The 23,370-nt window shown below is 33.9% G+C and overlaps 1 pseudogene; it reads left to right on the forward strand.

Annotated features, from left to right (window-relative positions):
• Positions 1-19,791: 19,791 nt before the first annotated feature.
• On the forward strand, positions 19,792-20,200 carry LOC132674313 (ATP synthase F(0) complex subunit g, mitochondrial pseudogene; annotated as a pseudogene).
• Positions 20,201-23,370: the final 3,170 nt, after the last annotated feature.

The raw sequence follows: 23,370 nt of genomic DNA on the forward strand, positions 1-23,370 counted from the left end.
AGCTAGGATGATTCTATCTATTTGGCTACTTCTCAGTCTCCGGGGGCCCGGGAAGAATGAGCACACTCATGGGAAGCTAATGATCTCCCAGAAAAACAGGGTTCTCTGAAGTCTAAGCTTTTCCTAGAATTTGACACTAACTGGAAACTCTAGGGTTCTTCTGCTTATGTGAGAGAAATCCTTATACCAAATCTCTCACCAAGGCCCTAACCAAAAGGCCCTAATCTCACTGGCACCCACCTGACTATATACTTAAGAAACTGTTTAACTCAGGAAAGGGAGTATACCGAAGTTAACATTGGAAGGCAAGAGGAAGGTAATAAGGAGCCACATTCCAGAATTTTTCACAGAAATCTGTTAATGAGGGATAATCTTTACATAATGGTTCTTGGATTTTGTTTATTTTGTTTTTAAATTTGTTGTTTTTTAATTTAGGAAGTTGTATTAATTATAGTACTTTCTTTCTAGAGATAGACACTACAGATGGGATGTGTGACTCCCTGGCAGGACTTGGTAATCCTAACACGCCTTTATATTAACAAAGGAATCAATAGCACAAGACACAAAGGTAGTTAATGTTAATCTACTGTGCCCTGTCTTTTGGCCTAGAGCTCAGAGGTGTGCACTGGCCCAGGGTACTGTCTAGCCCAACAAAAACAAATATTTCTGCCCTCCTTCCTGAAACATTCTCTCTTGGTTTCCATTTATTTCTGTTATTCCTTTTATTCTTTAATCTGCTGTTTCTCATCTCCTTTTCTGGTTTTTATAGTCTAATCAAATGCTACCCTCCTGAGATTCTCAAAGAAAGGACCCAGGACTCTGCTCTTTTTCACTTAGATTCACAGGTAAGCTCAACCTTAACATTTCAAAAAAAAAAAGTTTTAATTGTTTGCTCAGAAAATCTTCCTTTTGTGCCTTAACCCATATCAACAAAGTACATTACCACTCTTCCAATTACTTATTCAGGCCAGAAACCTAGCATTATTCCCTTTCTTTCACTTTCCAAATATAATCCTACTACAAATAATTTCATATGTCTAGCCCTTTGCCCTGATTTCTGCTACACCTGCAGTAGAGCCTATCATAAGATTTTGCTGGAATTATTGTAACACTTCACCAAGGCATGGTAGGCTAATGACCACTAGGCATCTATATGCAGGTATTTATATGCTTGTGCATATATTTGTGTGTATTACTGGAGAGAAATAAATTCCTATAAAGAAATAGTGTGACATAGGGGAAGGGAAGGAAAAATAAGATAGAAAAAGAGAGGAAGGCAAACCATAAGAGACTCTTAAATACAGAACAAACTGAGGGTTGCTGGAGGGGTGATGGGCTAAATGGGTGATGGGCACTTGTCGGGGTGAGCATGGGGTGTTAATGTAAGTGATGAATCACTAAATTCTACTCCTGAAACCATTATTACACTGTATATTAACTAACTTGGAATTCAATCTTTTAAAACAAAGGAAAAAAAAAAAAAGAAATAGTGTGTGATCAACCATGATTGAACAAAGTACTGGAGAAGACAGATTTCTTCTCCCCTCTCTCTAGCACTTACCTTTACCTCCCCTGGGTAACTACTACAGACCAATGATGGTAGTGCTTGCTTTAGACAGGGCAGAGGACCAGGACTACCCATCAAGAGTGCCTGAGGGAGCAATGGCAGTAACACTGGAAGAGCACAAGGCTTCTATGCATCTGAATAGATTTTACAGATATTTTTATTCCTGAAAGAAATAGTAAATAGGACTGAAACTTTAGGTACAGAACATTCTCACAGAATTGAGAATCTCCAGTAGAAAATACAAAGCTTCTCTCAAGATGGGCAGGATGAGGATTCTGCACAATTGATTTGAATTATTAAATGGAAAGTGACCTCATTCTGTTCTCAAGCTGGTAAAGTAAGACAGAGTGGGTATAAAAATAAATAAAGGTGATAAAAAAATGGACAGAAAGGAATTTTTACATAAAGACAGAGAAACAAATAATGAATTAGATGACAAACACACAAATAGAAACTCTCACTGAGTGGTGTGCAGGTGCTGTTTTGTTTTGTTTTTGTGAGAAGGGGCAATCAAATAAATGAAGCACTAGCTGAACTGAACAACAACAAAAATATATACATACACAAAATTTGCCATTAGAAAGGGAAAATATACACTAAAAATTAATTAAAATTAAAGAGAATCCTTTACTTAGAAAGCCAGCTAAAATGGACATTTTAATATAAATTATTAAATACCCAAATTAGCTACAAAAAGAGATAGGAAACCCAACTAAATCAATATTAAAGGAAGAAATTAAAAAGCTGTTTTTAAAGTGTTATATGATTTCATGGATGGGCAGTTATATTTCCTAAGATTTTGTACATAAGCGGCATAACACTTTCCTAAATCTGACAGAGACAACATCTGAAATCAACCCCATTAGTAACTGCTTACGTTTCTTGAGCATAAGCTTTTTTCAAGAATTTGTTCTTAGTGGTTTAAAAACATTAATTCAACTTACTGTTCATAAAACATAAGTTCAGTTCTATCATTATCTCCATTTACAGATAGAGGAAAAGGAAAACCAGAGAGTATAAAGTAACATAGCTAGAATTTGAGTCTGATGCTAATATCTGGGTGAAAACTTAATGCAATATTTCCAGAAGATTTAATAATAGTACATCTATAACAAAAATTATGTAAGAGTCTAAAACAGAAAAATCATTTAGTATTTCAGCTGATGTCAAAGTACATTTGATAAAATTTAACACTTATTCTTAATAAAATCTATATTAAAAACTCTAACTTACCCAAAATAAATCTTGGGTTTCTGACACTAGTGTTTTTATTTATTTTATTTTTTTAATGTTTTATTTATTTTTGAGACAGAGAGAGACAGAGCATGAACAGGGGAGGGGCAGAGAGAGAGGGAGACACAGAATCCGAAGCAGACTCCAGGCTCTGAGCTGTCAGCACAGAGCCCAACGTGGGGCTTGAACTCACTAACCACGAGATCATGACCTGAGCTGAAGTCGGACGCTTAACCGACTGAGCCACCACCCAGATGCCCCTCTAACACTAGTGTTTTTTAACTTTATTGTTTTTTTTCTAGAAATGCAACTGACTGACACTAGATAGGGCCATTAAATAAGAAGTATAAATATTGGGGGGATACCTGGGTGGTTCAATTAGTTAAGCATCCAACTCTTGATTTTGGCTCAGGTCATAATCCCAGGGTTGTGGGATTAAGCCCTGTGTTGGGCTCTGTGCTGAGTGTGGAGGCTACTTCAGATTCTCTCTCTCACTCTCCCTCTGACCCTCCCCTGTTCACATGTGCTCTCTCTCTCTCTTTCAAAACAAAAAGTATAAACATTGGAAAGGAGGATTCAGTTGTACTCAGTCATAAAAACTAGAAGACAGCTCAGTATAGTAGCTTTTTATAAAATTAATATATAAAAGTCAATGGATTTTTAATTTGCCCACTTATTTTAATTACAAAGTATGATATAAATGGTAGAAAGTGCAATAAACACAATACCAGCAAAACATATGTAACAAAATCTTCAAAAGATATCGAAAAAAAATTTTAAAGTTAACTGAAGAATATAAAGGAAGGCTTGAATAAATGGATCAATACTCCATTTGTATACAGAAAGGCTATATGAATTCAAGGTAATGCTCAGGTCATCTAGGGATGGAGAGGACTATGCAGGTGTAGAAGTGAGTGGTGGTGGTATCAGACCAATGTTTTTAAGCAACACTTAGATTTATAGTCATGAGAGGGCATAGCCAGAAAAATACTTTTAAAAGAAGCTTAATGAGGTAAAATTGGGTATAGAAGATATAAATTGAAAATAATAAACCACAGAAATTAAAATACTGATGTATAAGACTTGGCACCAAATCAATGGATCAGGATAAGTATTAGCAACAAAATACATATCAAGTGTTGTGTAAGATAAAAAGATAGAGAGGGCAGTTTAAATCACTTAGGGAGAACTGGATTATTTAATAACATGGATAAAATCTTTCAGATATTTTTAATAAAATTGAATTTTCAAATTTTTTTAGGAAAATTAATTTCATATGAACTAAAGATTCACATACACAAAATTAATCAAGAAAAACTATGGGTGATTTTTTAAATATTTTGGATGGGGGTGCCTGGGTGGCTCAGTCAGGTAAACCTCTGACTTCAGCTCAGGTCATGATCTCACAGTTCATGAGTTCAAGCCCTGGGTCAGGCTCTGTGCTGACAGCTCAGAGTGTGGAGCCTGCCTTAGATTCTGTGTCTCCCTCTCTTTCTGACCCTCTCCTGCTCATGGTCTGTCTCTCTCTCAAAAATAAATAAACATTAAAAAATATATATATATATATTTATATATATATATATATATATATATGTGTGTGTATATATATATATAGAGAGAGAGAGAGAGAGGCTGGAAGAGGCCTTTCCAGACAAGACCTGAAAACTAGTAACAAAGAAAAATTCACAATTTGACTATATCATAAAAATTATGGTCAATTATACAGATAAAAGAGAAAGATTGGAAATTAAATCTTTTAGGTGGAAAAAATTTAATATGTATGGCTGAATGTCCCTAATATACCAAAAGTTCCTTGACACATATAAACAAAAGTACGGTATACTGCAGATAGAGCAGGTTTTAGCAATGTCATGGGCTAAGGTAGGGCCATGTTGATAAATGACTACAGTTCCTTGAAGGAAGAATGCCAAGCAAATTTGCACAAATATTCTTCTTAATTTCCTTGTAATATATCTTTAATGGCTTTATTATTTGATTTAAATATTTAATGCATCTGAAACTTAAATTTGTAAACTGCATGAACTAGCAATTGGAACTTCACTCTTCTGGATCAAGAGCCAATTATATACCATTTAATAAAAAAATCAGCTGATTCCTACTGAAATGCCATTTAAGTTTCCACACATGCTTATATATTTTCAGATTTCATATTGCCACATTTTGCTGTATTAAAGAAATACTCATATGTACTTAGTATTTATTGGCAGATGCTGTTCTATATGTTTTACCTATATTAATTTATTTAATCCCAACAACACAAGGAAGGCACCATTACTATTTCCATTTTACAAATGAGGAAAAATCTGTGCAAAATGACTTGTACAGGGTTATCCAGCTAGTGATAGGGAGAGTTGAGATTCAGATCTAGATTCTACATTCAGCGTCTGGGTTGAGTCACTGTGCTATATTGACTATCTTTTATAAACAACACTGCAATGATGTTTCTTGGTACATGTGAGCATCTTTTCTTAAAGGGAGACAAATATAAGTAGAATTGATGGTCATAGCATCCTAAGACATAAGTGTCACACATTTCCATTTTTAATATGTACCATCATATTGCCCTTCATGGTGGCTATATCAATTTAATATACCTCATGTGAGGTGGAGGAGGGAGAGAGACGGTCAATGACACTATATGCTTACCACGTGCTTATTATTAAGACCACCATGCTGCCTTATTAATCTTCATAAGAACACTGAGAGATAGGTATTTAAAACAAAATTTTTTTAAATCTTTATTTTTGAGAGAGAGACAGCATGTGATCAGGGGAAGAACAGAGAGAGAGGGAGACACAGAATCTGTGTCTCCCTGTTCTGAGCTGTCAGGCTCCATGCTCTAAGCTGTCAGCAGAGAGCCCGATGTGGGGCTTAAACTCACAAATTGTGAGATCATGACCTGAGCCAAAGTCGGACGCTCAGCCGACTGAGCCACCCACTTGCCCTGAGGGATAGGTATTTTTATTTTTATTTTTGTTTATTTATTTATTTATTTTCAATATATGAAATTTATTGTCAATATTGTTTCCATACAACACCAAGCGCTCATCCCAAAAGGTGCCATCCTCAATACCCATCACCCACCCTCCCCTCCCTCCCACCCCCCCCATCAACCCTCAGTTTGTTCCTAGTTTTTAAGAATCTCTTATGCTTTGGCTCTCTCCCACTCTAACCTCTTTTTTTTAGGGATAGGTATTTTTAAATGTAGATACAGGCTGTGCAAGGTTCATCAATATACTGAGATTTGCATAGTTAATAAATGCAAAAAATGATTTGAACTCAAGTTATGTGGCTTGAAATCTATAGTATTTCCATTTTACTTTGCATTTGGGGGTATATATTGACTGAAGCGAAACTAGACAGGCTAATAATCAAGAAATTATAAATAATTACTAATTTTACTCAAGCATATCCCAGAATAACAAATATTAAACCAAGAGACTTTGACCCTAGTTATAGAAATGTTTTTCAAAAAGGCTCAGATCAAAAGAATTGCTACTGACTAAAGATGATTGTTGTGAAAAAACAGCCATTCAGAGAAAAAACATATGAACAAACACAATAATTTGTCAGCATTTGAACTACTATTATTCTACATTTTTCAGGTCAAGGGTGACTCTAGGAAAATATATGACACACCAAGTATCTCACTCACTCCAAATGAGAGCACAACTCAAACATCAACATTAGCAATATTATTGCTATTTTACTATGGTAATGTGAAGTGATGTTTATTTTTAAATAAATGTCACAGTTGTTAGTTCATAACAGAGTAGGGCATTTAGACATTGTCATATAATAAAACTAAGCCCTCAAGAAACCAACCTGTGGATCACCTGGGGAAAACTTTGTGCACTAATAGTAGTCCTCCTACAACTCTATTTTTAAGACCCACTGATGCACAAGTAATCATTATCGCTAGGATTTCCATAGGCAAGTATAATAGACTATAGTTGTAGAGAATGTACTCTGAATGTTACAAGGTAAACATGTAATATGTTTATTCTGTGACATCATTATTTAGGGATTGATTAACTTGAAAACTGGTTCAGAGTGATCTTTTTGTGAAACATATAAACACTGTATGAAAAGCAAAAACTAGTATGAAATCATATGGATCTTATAAAAAATAAAATCTTAGGTAAAAGTAAATAAGCAGCATTTGGCAGAAACTTGTCTGCTTTCTTATTTGGTATCCTAAAACATCAAAAGAGAGAGTAGAAAAGATATCATCATAGCAGACATAAATTACACTGAAAAAGGTTCTTTTCTCTATTCAAGATTTTTAAAACTTTATATATTTGGTACATAAATATGTGAAATATGAACAGCTTTTCCTTGGGAGGTCAAAACAATTGATACTGAACCCTATTAGTGTAATTATAGCCAAGATCTTATAACTGACTAGAATGTCAATGTTCATTGCCTCTTACGTTGTGTCTCCTACCACAAGATTAAAACCAGGCTGACTTTGGGTAGAGTGCATTTCAATATCTTGTGGTTACGTTCCATGTGATGATGCAAAAATGAATATACATAATATAGTTGTTTCAGCAGGGTGCCTATTTGTTGAAGGGGACAAATGGGGGATGGAGAATCAGGGCTAAAATTATCTCGTATTCAAGGGCATACAAATTTACCTGTAGACTTAGTAAAGTGTATGGCTTAGTTCTTGCCCTGTATGGTTTGTTTCCCAACAAGTCAGTAGACATTTAGGTAAGCCACCATGAAAAAGTTTCAGATATTTATCCTGTGGGGCAAAGAAATCCAGGGCCAAGATCTTATTCCCATAATGTACTCTTCTTGTTTAATGTGGTTTTTGAGATGCCTAGATGTCATAATTTCTATACCACAAGAATATTTCTATTTTCATGGAATGAACAGTCAGACACATACTTTTTGGTTTCAATTTGGTTCTATTTTTGGATTACTCACATGGCATTTATAGGGGGCATATTGTAAATATTTTAATCAGACAGTTTTCCCTGAAGAATGACTTATTTATTTGGAAGTCTTTATAGCTTCCTCAAGACTTAAGACCAGCTAAATAGCAATCCAAAATATATATTTATCAAGAAATTTATATTTTAATAGGAAATGAAACACTCCAACACAAAGAAAGAACAGGAGTGAAAATAAAATGGATTAAAGTCATAAGCTATTACTAGATTTTTGCAAGTACATTTCAACCTTTGCAACCTCCCCATCAAAAATATTACTTTACTGCATAATTCTCCTTTAAATGAAAATCAGGTGTTAACAATCTTTTAAAGACACATTGCTGTATCTTACTTAAATGCCTATTTTAAAGATAACTGTTTTGGACCTTTTCATGTTTTGTTCTCTTTGATAAACAATATCACTTGGATATATGTGGGGAGTTATTTTTAACCAATAATAGAAGTCTGAACAAAATAACAGTTAAGACCGTTGATCTTAGCCAAGTAGGTTCACTACAGGCTCAGTGATTTGTTCCACCTAAATAGCCTACAACTGTCTGAGATTCAAGTCTGTGCTTTAGCAAAATTACAACTTAAGACACAACATTGATCTTTAAGTTTAATTCAAATTATCAAAAAAACAAATGTTAACTTTTTAAATGCAAAGATTTTATTGTAAATGTAGCTAGTATTTTCCTATATCAAAGAAGATTCACTTTCCACACTTGAAAAACTACGAAATACTATGATGTGTAATTCATGAAAATGTTTTCTATTTACCTTCTTTCATATTAAAATCCATTTTCTCCATATGTGAATTGTCTGTTATATTAATTGACTTGAAGGCATTTACACATTAAAAAATAACACTTAAAAATTTGTAGTTTTAGAAATATTCATTATCAAAAAATACAGGACAAAAATTTTTGTTTAGATATATATATATATATATCTATATAGATAGATATCTATCTATATAGATATATATATAAAATAATAGTTGGATTCTGTTCTGCACATTAGTCAGTATACTCCAGTGATGCGTTTGGAAAAAAGTAATTTGTCATTGTACCTAAAATATAAAAACTTTCAAGATATTTATGAATATGTTAGTAGGTTTTGCTGTAATATCCATGAAGACAGAAAAGTTAAATATAAAGGTTAGAATCTGCTTCAATGACTTCAATTTTATTTAATATAAATGTTGTTAAATGATTCATGGTATTAAACATCAAAATACCTCAGGGGTGTCTGAGTGGCTCAGTTGATGAAGCATCTGACTCAGGCTCCTTGCTAACAACGTGGAGCCTACTTAGGATTCTCTCTCTTCTCTCTCTGCCCCTCTCCTCCTTTGTCCCCTCCCTTCCTCGCTCTCTTTCTCTCTCTCAATAAGTAAATAAATAATTTTTAAAATACCTCAAATGCTTTGAATGCATAAGAAGCCTAATTTAGAAAACGTAATTTTTCCATGACATTGTGCTAATTAATCTGGCCCACCAGTAAGAGCCTGCCAATATGTTTAATGATAACATGTTTATTTAAAGGAGAAAAATAACAGTTAAAGAAAAAAAAATCCCAGGCCACTGCAAGGCAGACTTTTGATAGACACAGATGCAAGTTTATTACATAGGCACTTCCTCTTGATGGTATTTGCATACACTTTGATTGCCAAGATCAAAGCTATTTAACATCTCAGGCTTGGCAAGAGACTAGAATCAAACTAGTTGCTGGGTTTTGCTAGAAACACATAATTACATTTGATTTTAATAAAAAAGGGCAGAAACATTCCTACAGCATTTTCTGAAGTAAAATTTTGACATTACTTTAACACTTCAATTCTGACTCATCACTTTATGTTATCATTAATTATGAGTGGAAAGGATGCAATGTAATCTAAAATGAGAAGGAATAAAAAAAGGACAAAAAATGAATATATATTTAATTTGAAATAATTTTCAATTTATAAACAAAGCCTTAAAAAAAGCACTCAGTACTCATGTAGTCTGCACTCAGCTTCTCCAAAGGAGTGAATCAAAAAGTTCTGCTCTCAAGGAGATTTTAATTATCAATCTTCTCTACATAGTTTTCTTCCTTCCTTTAATTTCATTTTTAAGTTTTTTGTTTTTGTTTTTATTTTTGTTTTTTGGATTATTTTTGTTGTTGTTGTTTCTTGTTTTGTTTTTACCTTAACCCATGATGCCAGTGCTTTGGATTAAAATTCAGTGAGAATCAGATTAAACATAACTATTTTCATGATATCAGGATCAAATTTCATGCCCAAATTGTGTAAAATAAAACTGTGTAGGGTCCTCTAGTTTTTACTTAATTTTTTGACTTGTATTTAAGTAATTTAATGCCACATTTTCATGAACTTAAATTATACCCTTCTGCCAGAACCAATAGGAAACAACTATCCTTTTCAATGACATAATTTTACCACTGGCAGTCAGAAATAGCTTCACAAAGCAAAACATACTGTTGTTCAAATATATACATAAAAAATAGTTTAATATTACTTATGCTAACACCAACATCAGTTTGTGGCAGATGTTCTCAAATATCCAAATCAATGACACTAAATAAACCAACTTGGAAAACCAATTCATTCAATTACCGGAGAAAACTCATTTCAGTTAACTCTTCTTGGTGGGGACTTCTGGAGCCAGTGCTACCCTAAAATGTACTTTCCCAACCAGGTGAGGCTTGAACTCATGAAACATGAGATGGGGACCTGAACTGAGAACAAGAGTCAGACACTTAACTGACTCAGCCACTTAGGTGTCCCTAGTTATCTCTATGTTCTTAATCCTTAACAAATTTTCACGTTAAATCTCTTACTTCAGGCTTGGTTAACTTACATCTCTGTGTATTAAATAAAAGTGATATTGAAGACTATTCAATAGTTGAAGATATTCAACTATTCAATGAAGACTATTCAATGATATTGAAGACTATTAAATCCTCACCTATGCATTACTTCAAGAAAGTTCATATTTATTCTTCAGTCTAGGCTATGCCATTAGTCTAGTTTTTGATATAGTTATTATCTCTATTTTTTTTTCTGAATTTATTTTGTGTGTATGTATGTTCATGCGTGTATGTGTGTCTTTGAATTAGCAACACTAAAACAGTTTTGGGAATCATAAGGGGTATACAGTATAAATATATAGAAGAAAAAATGAAGTTTACTTGTTGCTTTATTTTGTATAAGATCTATATAGTAGGATTTAAACAATACCTAGTTTAAAATTTAAAATAGGAGTTATATCTGATTAGAATTAATTCTTTGTTCAAATTTCTTTCATTAATGATTTTTGTTTAATTTCTTTTTTTTGTTTTTGTTGCTGTTTGACTAATGTGGAAAGTTGTAACATGTTTAAAAGTAATTATACTGAATAATCAAATTCTTTCAAATAGAAATGTCTGTTTCTGCCATACATGCCAGAATATTGTATTATTCTTCCCGAATAAGAAGATAACTCCATTTTCAAATCAATCACAAAAAAATAAACTGTTAAAAACTTTTAATACAGTGTGACATAATTTTTAGAAGAAAGAAAATATTATAATATTTTATTATTTCACACTCTAAAAATTCTCAAGTCTATTGGGTTTTATTTTTTTTTCAATATATGAAATTTATTGTCAAATTGGTTTCCATACAACACCCGGTGCTCATCCCAAAAGGTGCCCTCCTCAATACCCATCACCCACCCTCCCCTCCCTCCCACCCCCCATCAACCCTTAGTTTGTTCTCAGTTTTTAAAAGTCTATTCTGTTTTAAATATTAGTTCATAAAAACCAGGATAGAAATTTGAGTTTATGAGAAATAAAATAATATCTAATACTTTGAAAATCATGAATGATTTATGATGATATGTTTTCATATTTGACCAAACAATATTTAATCAGTGAGTTTTTTTTCTTGAAATTATATTTCACTGAATTTTTAAAGTTTTTTTTTTCTACTGAAGATTAGCAAATGGGTAAGCTGGGAATGTTTCTTAAGTTTTGCAAGATAGTTCATTGAATATTACTATGCCTTGAAAAAATGTTTTGAACAAAATATAAATTAATTCCTTCGGTTTAAACTGGGTAATACATTTTTTTTATCACATTAGGTCCCCTCAAGTTGGGTAGTCTACAAATTGCCTTTCGAGATTCTGGATTATTTTATTATTCTCATTTCTAAGAGGAGCGAGATTCTATCTGGTGAAGAGTTGGTTGAGCAAAGTCAGAATTTTAGTTAAGTTGTCTCACTTCAAGCGTGTTGGCCCTTTCATGCTATCCTGAAGACTTACATATATATATATATATATATATATATATATATATATATATATACACACACACACACACACACACACACACACACACACATATATCTCACAACTTCTTTATCCATTCAATAATTAACAGACACTTAGAAGGGTGCCTGGGTGCCTTATCGGTTAAGCATCTGACTTCTGTTTAGGTCATGATCTCACTGGTCCAAGTTTGAGCCCCACGTTGGGCTCTGTGCTGACAGCTCAGATTATGAAGGCTGCTTCACATTCTGGGTCTCCCTTTCTTTCTCTGCCCCTCCCCAATTCACGCTCTCTCTCTCTCAACAATAAATAAACACTTAAAAATAAGCCAGACACTTAGGTTGTTTCCATATCTTGGTTATTGTGAATAACTGAATAATGCTGCAATGAACACAAGAGTGCAGATATCCCTTCAAAATACTGATTTCATTTCCTCTGGATCTATACCCAGAATTGGGGTTGTTGGATCACATGGTAGTTCTAATGTTAACTTTTTTAGGAACCACCATACTGTTTCCCATAGTGGCTATACTGATTAACATTTTCAACCAAGATACACAGGGCTCCCTTTTTTCCCACATCCTTGCCAACTATCTCTTGTCTTTTTTATAATATCTATTCTAACAGGTATGAGGTGATATCTCATTGTGGTTTTTCACATGCGCATTTCCTAATGGTTAGTAATGTTGAACATCTTTTCATGTGCCTGTTGGCAATTTGTACATCTTCTTTGGAAAAATGTCTACTCAGGTCCTTTAAGCAATACACACACACACACATACACATATGTATATATATGCATGTATGTATATGTATACTATATGTATATATGTATGTATGTGTGTGTGTGTGTGTATATATATATATATATATATATATACACACACATATATATTGCTATTGAGCTACATGAACTCCTTATATATTTTAGATATTAACCCCTAGCAAATATGTGGTTTGCAAATATTTTCTCCCATTTCATAGGCTGAATTTCACTTTTGATTGTTTCTATTGCTGTATACAGCCTTTTTTTGTTGTCTGATGCAGTCCCACTTATTTATTTCTGCTTGTAATTTTGACATATCTAAGAAAAGCATTGACAAGATCATTGTCAAGAAGTTTTTTTTCCTATGTTTTCTTCTAGAGTTTTTATTGTTTCAGGTCTTATGTTTAAGTCTTTAATCTACTTGAGTTAATTTTCATGAGTGGTGTTAGAGAGGAGTCCAATTTCCTTATGCATGTGATCATCAAATTTCCCCAACAGCATTTATGGAGACTATCTTTACCCCGCTGAGTACTCTGGGCTCCCTTGTCAAATGTTAGTTTACTGTAAATGTGAGGGTTTATCTCTGCACTTCTGGTTCTGTTCCATTGGGCTATGTGTCTATTTTTATGCCAGCAATCGCTTCTCGGCCTTTTGGCTAAGATCAAGTGTATTTTTATGCCAGTAACATAATATGTTGATTATGATAGCTTTGTAATGTAGTTTGAAATCAGGAAGTATGTTGCCTCTAGGTTTATTCTTCCTTCTCAGGATTACTTTGGCTATTGGCTGTTTTTTTGTGGTTCCATACACATTTTTGGAATTTTTTTCTATTGTTATAAAAATGCCATTGGTATTCTGTTAGGGATTGGACTGAAAAAAAAAATATATATGACTTTAAGTAATATGAACATTTAAAAAATATCATTTCTCCTGATTCCTTAACACAGAATATCTCTCATCTTCTTTAATCAAAGTTGTAGTTTTCAGTATAGAGATCTTTCACCTCATTGGTTAAATTTATCCCTAAGCATTTTATTGTTTTTGATACTATTATAAATAGGATTGTTTTTATTTCTTTTTCACAAGACAGTCCATTTCTTGGTAATTATCAAGTATATGGTAGGCATTGCTTTTCAAAGTGTGGTGCTTGGGCCAGTAACATTAGCATCACCTGGGATCAGAATGAGAATCTGTATTTTACTAAAGTAATCAAATGATACTTAGGCATAAATTTGAGAAAAACTGCTGTAGGGCATAATAGTATAAATAACTGTATTTTTTTTTAATTTTTAAAATGTTTTATTGATATTTGAGAGAGAGAGACAGAGCATGAGTGGGGAAGGGACAGCGAGAGATGGAAACAGAATAGGAAGCAGGTTCCAGGCTCCGAGCAGTCAGCACAGAGCCCATCGCCAGGCTGGAACTCACAAACCATGAGATCATGACCTGAGCTGAAGTCGGACGCCTAACCGACTCAGCCACCCAGGCACCCCTAAATAAATGTATTTTAAAATAACTAGCACTTTAGGAAATAATTTATGCCTTAGGACTTTGAATTTCTCTCTTTCTCTGTATCACACCCATTTTGTGATTCGGCTTAATTTTTTTTTTCTTTCAATTTTGTATTTAAATTCCAGTTAGTTAACATACAGTGTAATATCATTTTCAGGTGTAGGATTTGGTGATTCATCACTTACATACAACACCCGGTGCTCATCACAACAAGCCATAGATTTTTTGGGAAAGCTGGTCAATCTTTTGGGGAGTGGGAAAAAGGGTTCACCTCTTCCAATATACCTTGTATTCAAGACAGCCACATCATTACTGCCTCAGACTCTAAGCTACGAGATTCCCTGTCTTCCAGGCAGAACAGATTCATTTTTCTTTTTTTGCTAAGGAGATTTGGACTCTCACAATAATTAACGCCCTTGATGTCAAGAACATACAGTCTCATTTTGTTTAATTTATTTTTATAGAGATTTTTTCTTCATTGCTGACTTTACTGGGAGTCCTTGAGGACTATAGTGCTGACAATTTTCCTTTTTTAAACTATGAGTTATATAGTTTCCTTCTCTCTTTCTTCCTCTTTTTTTTTCCCCTTCATGTGTGGGCTCCGGGAAAATGAGATAAAACTTTAATCAGTAAATTGGACTGCTTGTTTTAAGCTTAGGAAAAAATTTAAAGGCTCCAAACTATTGTTTAAAATGAGGCTTCTCTTTCTGAATTTCAAATTTCATGCTATGTGGATAATTGAGAGTAGCCCATTTGTGAATTGTGAATTTTAATAAGCAGCCCTATTCCCACCCATGTCACTACGGTACAATTCTTGGATAGTCATTAAATTGAATATGGTTATAGAAAATGATTTTAGAAATGACTGCCAAATATAACAGAGCTGTACAAGGAAAAAAAGGTTGCTTCCTTGGTAATTTTTTCAAAATATTTAGTTAATATTTCCAGAATAAACATCAATTTTCAAAATATAGTATCTTGGCCTCTTTAAAATCACATCATATTAAATTTGATTTGATCCATTTGGTCATTTGAGATTTTACCTCCAAAAGCTACAATTCTGACATAATTTCAGAGGTTTTTGGCCAAGTGCAATAGAAAAAGAAAATCTAAAAGAAAATTGAAAAGTAAAAAAAGCTACATAATTTTAGAGGCTAATATTTTTAAGTGAACAATAGTTCTATAGTCATTTAAGAAGACATATACATTGGCTGAAACATTATACACCAAATTATTTAATATAAATTTTAATGAATGATTTTCAGCAGGTTTCTTATATTATGTTTATAGAGACTTTACTGTAACACATTTTCTAAATCATAGCTCCCACCTAATGATTGATATATTTATTTCAATATGTTGTTAGGAGTATTCAGGCTGAATAATTCATATAGGTTGCTATGTTGCTGCTTATAATCTGTGCTTTGGTTCATTAAATCAAGGAGGACAAGGATATGTATAACAGAAATTCAGGTCCTACAAGTGGACAAAATGGTGAGAGGAAGTTTGATTTTCACTCTAGACTTAATTGGTCATATGTTCTCTATTCCAATAAATTCTTCAATCATGGGGTTTGAGGATATTAAAGTTTTTTAAAGAACATAAGCTTATTTTTTCCCCTGACTATAATATAAATATAATACAAGTTAATTAGGAAACTTTACAAAAGTATAATGTAAGAGGAAATAAAAGTCACCTGTTATCCCACTATCTAGGGTTGATAAATACCAACATTTGTTGTGTTTTTTACTAATCTTATTTTCTCTTTGGAATGTTACTAGATATAGTCTTTTATACCTTGCTATTGATTGATTAGCAATAGAAAATAATTCATTTTTGCTTTGGAATATGCCTTTTTATCTATTTATTTTTTAATGTTTATTTATTTTTGACAGAGAGACAGAGCATGAGCGGGGGAGGGGCAGAGAGAGAGGGAGACATAGAATCCAAAGCAGGCTCCAGGCTCTGAGCTGTCAGCACAGAGCCCAATGCAGGGCTCGAACTCACAGACCACGAGATCATGACCTGAGTCAAAGTCAGACGCTCAACCGACTAAGCCACCCAGGCGCCCCAAGAATATGCCTTTTTAAAATTAAAATATATCCGGTATAAAATTAGAGTATAAAATACAAAATGTGTCAAAGTCTTCCAAATATTTCCTTTCCCTAGAGGTAACCAGGGTAACCAGAGTTAATAGTCTGATACACAGTGGTGAATTTTCTCTTATGCATTTAAGGGTTGTAATGGGTGATATATAAAATAGCTGCTTAATATTCCATAGGGTAACTGGAGTATAATTTATTAACTTCAACTGATAACCAAATGTCAGTTTATTTTCAGATGTTACCTATTAAAAGCATGTTTCAATATGCATAGGCATATGTTTTACAAACTTAAATGGTCCTTTAAGGATTTCTACAGGAATTTTAGGATGGGATTTCTTGTTTAATAGATAAGGATATTTTATGTTTTGATGAATACTTTTGTGTTTTAATGATTTTTTTCTAAACTTTCCTGGGAATTTTGGGATACCCTGGGTGGCTCAGTCAGTTAAGTATCTGACTCTTGGTTTTGGCTCAAGTCATGATCTCACAGTTGTGAGATGGAGGCTCCCATAGTGCTCTGCTCTGAGAACACAGAGCCTGCTTGGGGTTTTCTCTTTCTCCCTCTCTCTCTGCCCCTTTTCTGCTCATGCTTTCATGCATGTTCCCTCTCTCTCTCTCTCTCTCTCTCTCTCTCTCTCTCAAAATAAATAATTAACTTAAAAAAATTAAAAAATGTTCCTGGTGATTCCATTTATACTCGGTATTTGAGAACGGATTTCTTGCTAATGCTGGATGTCATTAATCTTTTTTGTTTATGCCAATATCATCGTAAAACTGAATTTCATTTTTGTTTTAATTTGTAAAGCTATTATTGTTATTTCTTATATAATTGTTATGTATTAGTATGCTATATGTTATGTATAATTTATTATGACTTATCTGTTACCTATGTTACAAATATTTTCTCTGTTCTAAACTTACTTATGTCATCTTTAACAAATATACATTTAATTTTTGTGTTGCAGTATGTTTTTTTAGCAACTATTTTTATAAAAGTAATAGCTTATACCTATATAACACCATGTACCAGGCAATATTCTGAATGCTTTAAAAATATTGAAACTTTTAAAACTCATTTAAGCCAAATGAGGTCCAACTTCTAGGATGTTATCAATGTCATGCGAAATGAGAAAAGTGAGGCATAGTGTAGTTGATGCCTTCCTTGAATGCCTGAACATACATGATTAGAAAGTAGCAAAACTAGGGCATGAACCTTGCTAGCAGGCTCCAGGGCCTTTGCTCTTAGACTCTTTGTTGCATAAGCTCTCGCAAAAGAAGTCTAAGTCCTTAGTTATTCTTAGAGTGGCAGGATTTTATAAAATACATCACCAAAGCCATGGGCGTGCTAAGACTGGCTTTATGCAGAGATGGACCATTAATTGTACATGTAGAGACATCTATAAGGGCCTTCTCCCCAGCAAGTTCTCCCAGAGTCCCATTCCCTCAATTATTGAATGAAATCTTGTAATCAATGCTTTTATTCAGAATTTCATAAGATTATCAAAGGTTAATTATTTAAACACATTTAATAACGATAACGTTCTAAAAATTCATTCATTTGGGAGCAGTGACATCAGCCAGATGGCGGAATAGGAAGTCCCAGTATTTTCCTCCAATATAAATGCTGGTTTAACAATGTCATATGGACCAAAATATCTTTATAAGGATTAGAGTATCTGGTTAAGAAGTCACCGTACTGTAGGTGAGCACAGAGCTAGGAATAGCCACATTGAAATGGATAACAAAAGCAATTTCATTTAACCTACATCAGTTCCTTTTCTAAGCCTACAGTTTGGTATCAAAAAGAATACCCAGCCCACAACATATCCTTAGGATGAAAGCAAAGAATGGAGCTACTTCCAAAATTCTAGCTATTCAGAGGACTGTCCAAGGACATAGTTTCTGTCTGGACTTACTTAATGTGCTCACAGAACCATAATAGTTTGGATACCCGGGGACCACTGAAAATAAAGCAAAGTAGGGGGTGGCTACTTCAGCAGGTAAATGGATAAAGAAATCATCTGTCAACAGAAGAATGGATAAAGAAAATGTGGTACATACAGTGTATGTATATACTTACAATGGAATATTATTCAGCCATAAAAAGGAAGGAAATTCTGTCATATTGTACCATGTGAATGAAACTTGAGGACATTATGCTAAGTGTTACAAGTCAGGAACATAAGGATAAACACCGCATGATTTCACTAATACGAAGTACCTAAATTAGTCAAACTTCTAAAAACAGAAAGTAGAAGAGTGGTTGCCAAAGGTTTGGAAGAGGAAAAAGGGAGAATTACTGTTCCCTGGGTTTAGATTTTCAGTCATGCAAGATGGAAAATTCTAGAGATCTTCTGTACAAGTTGTGCCTATAGTTCAATAATCTGTACTATACACAAAAAATTGTTAGGAGAGACCTCATATGTCATATATTTTTTATCAAAATAAAAATATATTAATTTATGTTCACATTTTGGTGGCTACATTTTAGATAATTTCTGTAGAACAAGAAAACATTTATGGAGTAGAAAGGGAGAGCATAAAATAACAAAGAACCTTTAGGGACTTAGGAAGCTTGCCCTAAACAGAATAAAAGGTAAGAACTAGGACATCCAAGAGGAGGCCCTGCAAATCACTGCTGCTTTTGCCACATTTTGCCTAGCAAGAGTTCTGTCCTAATTCCCACAAAATGGAATGAAGTTCATGGGCTTGCCGCTTAAGTGGATCAGTGTAGACACCATGGGCAGTTCAGGATTACACATCAATTTATTCCCATCACTTTGCATGTCTTACTGATCAAATTAAATAACCAACCATCAAATTTCCTCTTCATTTTATAACTTCTGTTTACAGGCCATCTGTGTATGCCTTTTTCAGCTATGCTAACTGGTTTATAGACATTTGAAGGAAGGTATTTGGTTAAAATAATGACATTCATTAGCAGTTTGAATAATTGTATAATTTATATGCATATATAAATGTATATGTTAAACCTCATTTCCTTTTGACAGTAAATAATGTAAAGTACAGTTTTTCCTCTTCCAGATAAAGCTTTGATCATTCTACTGCAACATGGAGTCTATTGTTCTAAATACTTTTGTTCACATAGGCTAGTGGAGAGATCTCATATTTACCTCCAAAAGAATAATTAAGTATTTCAATATTACATGTACTCCTAGAATTATTGTTTAACAAAGTTATTGTTTCTTGAAAGATTTGTGATAATATTTTTAAATGCCATCTAGCATAAGAAGTTTAAAAGGAAAAATAACCAAGTACTTTACAAGATAAAGTTTTTCAACCTATTCAATCATGTCTTCAACATGTAGGTGAAGCAGATTAAAACTGTATTGACGGGACTCTCCATCCTCTAACCATGGCCCAGTTTGTCCGTAACCTCGCGGAGAAGGCCCCGGCGCTGGTAAACGCTGCTGTGACTTACTCGAAGCCTCGATTGGTCACGTTTTGGCACTATGCCAAGGTTGAGCTGGTTCCTCCAACCCCTGCTGAGATCCCTACAGCTATTCAGAGCTTGAAAAAAATAGTCAAGAGCGCTCAAACTGGTAGCTTCAAACAGCTTATAGTTAAGGAAGCTCTGCTGAATGGTTTGGTGGCCACTGAGGTGTGGATGTGGTTTTATGTCGGCGAGATCATAGGCAAGCGTGGCATCATTGGCTATGATGTTTGAAGACCAATCTTTAACATCTGTCTGTCTGTATTTGGTTTGTTATTTGAGTGTTTTTGGACAATATGTGATCAGACTGGTATTTGAATAAAATAAGATAATGTATCAAAAAAAAAAACAACTGTATTGACTCAGAGTATTAAAAATTGTATACTTTACTCAGAAACCATTATCTCTGATTCATTATATAAAGTCATCAGACAGTCATCAATTGAAATGGTGGTAAATCTACTCAGCAAAAGTTTATCTGACAGTATCAAATTGTGGAGTTTCTCATGTTTATTACTATAACAAGAAGATAAGAGCTATGAAAATAATTCAAATGTAAAGAATATATAAATACAATGTACTCAAAATATAACTTTTAAGTTTAAACTCAATTTTGTGGTAATTTTACAAATTTGATATACTATTATATTGTTGTAATATAAATCATTTTGCAACATATGTTTAAAAGGAATAAATGTGAGAATAGTAATTTAAAGCCATAATATTACCTTACACTCTTGAAAAAAAGATGCATTTTCTTTATCCCTTTACATTTTCATGAATTTTTATGTCTTTTGCACATGGACAGTGTATTGTCTCAAAATTTCCTTTTCTCTGAGATTGCTTAGTTACAGTTATTTTACTCTGGTAGTATTTTGGTGGTATTTAAGCTTTACTTTTTTAGTGTTATTCTTAAAACAGACTTAATTTTGAAAATTGAAGAGGGCTGAGAAAGAGTAGAGACCATTGGACCATGCCCATCTTCATCTGCAATTAAAAATCACGTATGAGAACATTTTGCACGATAATTATACATAAATACACACAAACACACATAGAATTTAAGGCTGAAAGGGACGTTAAGTGATCATCCAATTCAATATGTGAATACATATTTATAAACATAAAACACACATGTGCTCTCTGTAGGCTCTGGCCCGGGTATTTCAGCCTTGGAATGCACACTCACTGGAATTAGAATTGAGCCAGACCACCCACAAAAGGAAGGCCACCCAAGGGAAAATTCAAGACCTGGGCAAGCCAAGCTGCCAGGCTTGCCTTGTGAGAACAGCTGGCCATCTCAACACCTGCTGCCTAGTTCCAGACAGCTGGGGCTAAGGCCACAAGACCCAGCTGCTTTTAGGATGGGCACACACAAAGACCACTGCTGCTTGGGCATCTGTCAACTCTGCTATATTTGGTGGAGGAAGTTTGGCAGGGAGTTGTGTGGTCTACCGACTAAAATTTAGGCTGATTAGTCACAAACCAGAATCATAAAATCATAGGGCTGGAAGGAATCTCCAGTGAAGGAGGTCTCAAACTTTCGTGTGAATTAGAATAACATTGGGAGTGTCCTAAAAATGCTGATTCCAGACCTCATACCTTAGAGTCTTATTCAGGGGATCTCTGAAGCTATTTGCAATTTGCATTTTTCAGTAAGCCCCTGAGGTAAATGGAGATACTGTATTTAACCAATATAGATGAACCAAGGGTTTCATTCTAATTCAATTAGAATTCTAATTATAATTCATTCTAATTCGTTGAAGAAATGTATGGTTTGTGACTAATCAATCCATCACCTGGGATGTTTGTTAAAGATAAATATCACCAGTCCTTATTTACTTAAAAGTTACAGTGTGAATCTACCTTAAATTGGGAATTCACCACGTGCTAAATAGATGAATATATGAGGATCATTAAAAGTGACTCTTTTTATATTTCTTACTGGTTAAATGGAAGGCATGAGTTTTCTCATAAAGGAAACAATTATTTATACATATAGAATTTTCTGTTTTTTCTTTGTAATGGAAATTAAGAGCCTGATGAAATTAGGGATAAAGGTGTTAACTTGATGTACATACCTTTTTATATTCCTTTTTCTCTTGGTATTACTAAACCAAAAGCTTTAAGGATTTGAAGTGGAAATATAATCTCATAATATAACCTAAAATGTGATAAAGTGAACTCTCCTATTGATAAATTAGATATTTCTGTATGGCTCAAAGGGAAACAGACATTTTACACTGGTTTTTCTAGTGCGAAAGGAGAGTAAGTATGCTGCCCCTATCATATTTTCAGAAAGTGGTCTGCCCAAGGATGAGTACTTTTGAGAATCTGTATTCTTTTCCCTTCTGTCTGAGGATTTTACCCAGGCCTCTGGGTTGTGTGTGAACCACCTAAAATTATACTTACATGAAACATTTTTCTAGAGAAGTTCATAACTTTCATCAGAATCTTAAAAAGTAAAGAGATAAGACTTACTTTAAAAGTAAGCAAAATAATTCAGTGAAGAAATGGGCAGAAGACATGAATAGACACTTTTCCAAAGAAGACATCCAGATGGCCAAAAGACACATGAAAAGATGCTCAACATCACTCATCATCAGGGAAATACAAATCAAAGACACACTGAGATACCTCCTCACAGTGGTCAGAATGGCTAAAATGAACAAATCAGGAAACTATAGATGCTGGTGAGGATGTAGAGAAACGGGAACCCTCTTGCACTGTTGCTGGGAATGTAAACTGGTACAGCCACTCTGGAAAACAGTGTGGAGGTTCCTCAAAAAATTAAAAAAAAGAACTACCCTACGATCCAGCAATAGTACTACTAGGAATTTACCCAAGGGATACAGGAGTCCTGATGCATAGGGACACATGTACCCCAATATTTATACCAGCACTTTCAACAATAGCCAAATTATGGAAAGAGCCTAAATGTCCATCAACTGATGAATGGATAAAGAAGATGTGGTTTATATATACAATGGAATACTACTTGGCAATGAGAAAGAATAAAATCATGCCATTTGCAGCAACGTGGGTGGAACTGGAGAATATTATGCTAAGTGAAATAAATCAGTCAGAGAAAGACAGGTATCATATGTTTTCACTCATATGTGGATCTTGAGAAACTTAACAGAAGACCATGGGGGAAAGGAAGTAGGAAAAAATAGTTTCAAACAGAGAGGGAGAGAAGCAAACCATAAGAGACTCTTAAATACAGAGAGTAAAGTGAAGATTGATGGTGGGTGGGGGAGAGGGGAAAGTGGATGATGGGCATTGAGGAGGGCACTTGTTGGGATGAGCACTAGGTGTTGTATGTAAGCCATTTTGACAATAAATTATATTTAAAAAAAAAAAGACTCACTTCATCTAATTAGATGGCAACCGAGCTTTGAAGTCACCTAATACCATATTTTTTTCAAAGAAATGAGGAAAAGCTATATATAACTTTCATCTTAG

This window comes from Panthera onca, chromosome A1, assembly GCF_046562875.1.
Source record: "Panthera onca isolate mPanOnc1 chromosome A1, mPanOnc1 haplotype 2, whole genome shotgun sequence".
Classification (NCBI taxonomy): Eukaryota; Metazoa; Chordata; class Mammalia; order Carnivora; family Felidae; genus Panthera; species Panthera onca.